The sequence below is a fragment of the Humulus lupulus genome, chromosome X (genome assembly GCF_963169125.1).
Source record: "Humulus lupulus chromosome X, drHumLupu1.1, whole genome shotgun sequence".
Classification (NCBI taxonomy): domain Eukaryota; kingdom Viridiplantae; phylum Streptophyta; class Magnoliopsida; order Rosales; family Cannabaceae; genus Humulus; species Humulus lupulus.
The window spans coordinates 226,545,258-226,548,960 of record NC_084802.1 but is presented as its reverse complement, the minus strand read 5'-3'; the positions used below and the strand labels follow the sequence as shown (position 1 = coordinate 226,548,960).

Genomic DNA, 3,703 nt, shown 5'->3' with positions numbered 1-3,703 from the left:
TTCTATATATTTTGCAAAGTATTATTTTGGTACTTCTGTTTTCAATAATGTTCATATGGTATCCTGTATTTTAAAATTATACATATTTGATACCTTAGACTCAGATTTAATAGATAAAATTTTGTCAATATTATCAAACTGTCATTAGTTATATGTAATTAAGTAATTAAATTTCAATTTGGACCTTATATAATTGATTAAATTGATAAAATTTTATTAATTAAATTTGAGTTTATGATGCCAAATATGTATGATTTTAAAATACATGGTAGCAAATTAATATTATTATAAACACAGGTACCAAAATGATACTTTGCAAAAACACAGAGTTACCTACCCTTATTATTATTATTATTTAAGTGAAGATAATTGAGAATCACATACTTGTATACGTGTGGTTTATAAAGAAGCATTATCTAAAAGATGATAAGTTGGTTCCACTCTGGCAAACATAAAAATTCACGGGAAAGAAAAGAAGTGCGAAATTTATTTAGAGTACTACTACTAGCTACAATACAGCATTATTATATTGGAAAAAAATGTTTTTTTTCCTCTAAATTATAACATTCATACTATATCGTTTGTAGACTTTTGTCCATTTTTTTAAAAATAGTGATAATTTATTGTCGTGATAAAAATATATTTTTTTATTAATTGATTGATTTTAAATTAAAAATATATATAGATGTTTCCCCAAAAAGATTCACCTGATGACGTGGCAAGATTAGTATGCACGTAGGATGCGCGTGACTATTTAAGTGGTTATGTTCTGGTCGACCTTCTACCAGAAGAGAATTCACTGGGCGACCAGGACTGGTCGTAGTATATCAGATATTTTCTAAAGATATTTGATCTAACATTTATGTAATAATTGTAATTTCTATTATGATTGAGATACGCTTATATTAAATATAATCAAGACTCATCAGCCCATAAGAAGATCCTTGAGCCTATAAATAAGGCTCAAAGGGTTCATGAGAAAGGACTTTTGGATCTTTAGAGAGAGAATTATTGTTTTTACGCAATACTTTGTATCTTTTGTGGAGCTTGTGAAACTCAGTAAATCCTTGTTTACTGATCGTAAGTTTTCATACACTAATAAGAACACTAAGTAGAAGTAGGTCATTACCATCATCTGGGGCCGAACCACTAAATCTTTGTGTCATTTATCATTTTGGTTTGAATTCATCTTACTTTTGTTGTTTTACTCGCACTACAACAAATTTGACATACAATGACTCCCTACAATGTCTTACACCATTGGTGTAAGACATTAAAACTTATCAGGGGTTTTAAATGTCTAATGGTGTAAGACATTGAAAGTTTTTATTAATGACTACAATTGGAAGACATTAAAAATGGTGGAAGACGTTGGAAATAGGTTGAGAAGTGGCCAGGGGGACATCTAATGTCTCCCACTGGGAGACGTGGGACACGTGGCACGTCTCCCACTGGGAGACATTGAATGTATAGAGGGGTACATCCAACGTCTCCCACTGGGAGACGTGGGACACGTGGCACGTCTCCCAATGGGAGACGTTGGATGTACCCCTCTATACATTCAATGTCTCCCAGTGGGAGACGTGCCACGTGTCCCACGTCTCCCAGTGGGAGACGTTGGATGTCCCCCTGGCCATTTAATGAATTTTGGGTCTTCTTCTTCCTCATAACACCAAACAGAGAGAGCACACCAAACAGAGAGCACGAAAGGGGTTGCGATTTTAGGGTTTTCAAGGTTAGTTTTTTTTAATTTTTATGAATTTTAGTTAATTATTTTGATAAAAAATCATAGGTTTAGCATTAGGATGAGTAATATACATGATTTTGTGTTAATTTTACATTTTTATGCATTTTTTTCTATACATTGTTAGATTTATTTGTTTTTCTATGGAGGTTTTTTTATAGATTTAAGATTTCATAGTTTTTTTTTAATTTAACCTATCACATTGTATATATTTCATTATAATATATATGTTCATGATTTTTTTTAATTTTTATCATTATTTATTTCGTTAGATATATTTTTGTATGTATATTTAAACTTTTTTTTTTTTTAAATTCTAACTATTTTGTTATATATATAGTTATTATGTTAAAATAAATTTATTAAATAATTTAAAAAATATAAATATATGCAAAAATTTATGTTTTTGTTGATTATTGAGATTTTAGGTTATGAAATTTTTTATTGATTTTTTGTTTAGGTTATAATTAGTGGCTCATTGGAGTTTTTTTTTATTTGTTTACCAATCAATTACTTATTAGGAATTTAGTGATATTTGTTTAGTAATGTTTAACATATTAATTAATTTAATTTCGTAGGTTGTGATTTTGGTGGTGAGATTTTAGAGAGTACTTTGCATCAAAACTTCTATATCTATCAATCACACATTTGAGGTAATTAAGTTTCTAAAATTATAATAATAAGTTATATATTGCTAGATATTTAGTGATATTTTATTTATTATTTATTAATTTATTTATATTGGTTTGTGAATTTAATAGCGAATTCGATTACTACTTGAAGTAATTTTGCTAGCTTTTGAATTATTAATTGCAAGAGGTAAATATATATTCTCTTACTTCTACTTTTAATATTATTAAACAAATGTTAGAAGAGTTTGAATATCTTAAATATTCATCCATAGTGAAGTAGGTTCTGAGATTAAAATTGTGTGCTGCGGTGATAACGGAAGGTTGAGAACTTGTGTGTATTAGTGAAGTAGGTTCTGAGAAATTTGACTGTGTGCTGCGGAGCTATAAGGAAGAAACTTATTGTATGTTGTTTGAATTGTTTGTTTTGCTATTCACATGTAGATGGTTAGGTCACTATTATAGGGGAAATGCTGCCCGATTTTATCTAGGATAATAAACAATTAATTTTATATAGGCATTCTATAAGGAAGAAACTTATTGTATGTTGTTTGAATTGTTTGTTTTGTTATTCACATGCAGATGGTTAGGTCACTATTATAGGGGAAATGCTGCCCGATATTATTTAGGATAATAAACGATTAGTTGAGAACGGGCATTACTTGATTGAACATGCAAGTCCCAGGCATTACTTGAGAACGGTATTATTAATTAAAATTTACAAATTATTTTTGAAACTATAAATGTAATCAAATAATTAATTAATATATTTTACTTTATATTTCTTGCAGCTAACAAGCACATCATATACAGAGGCACAAATTGATGAGTTGCGACAAGAATGGGCGACATATATGTTGCCGATAATCCAAAGTTACCGACCTCGTTGATAGGTTTTTTTTTAATTTTTTAACTCTTTCTTCATACACAATGCAATATTTGTTCATTTTGAATATTTCTAACAAATATTGTATTTCTTGTATATATCTAACAAATATATTTTTTTATTTCAATTTAAATTAATATTATTTCAATTTAATTAATTTAAATTTAGATTAAAATAATTTCAATTTAAATTAATATTATTTCAATTTAATTAATTATTAAATTAATTTCAATTTAGATTAAAATAATTTAAATTTAAATTAAAATAATTTCAATTTAAATTAATATTATTTCAATTTAAATTAATATTATTTCAATTTAATTAATTATTAAATCAAATTAAAATAATATTAATTATAAATTTATTTAATTTATTTTTTTTAAATGTGGGAGACTTTCAATGTCTCCCATTGGGAGAGGTGGGAGACTTCCCACGTCTCCCAAT

General features: G+C 27.4%; 1 long non-coding RNA gene across 1 annotated transcript; it reads left to right on the top strand.

Moving 5' to 3' along the window:
* The first annotated feature begins 1,583 nt into the window (after positions 1-1,583).
* Positions 1,584-3,459, top strand: LOC133804332 (uncharacterized). The gene is made up of 4 exons (XR_009878432.1): positions 1,584-1,735; positions 2,323-2,397; positions 2,956-3,074; positions 3,165-3,459. It is a non-coding gene; the product is annotated as an uncharacterized LOC133804332 (long non-coding RNA).
* Positions 3,460-3,703: the final 244 nt, after the last annotated feature.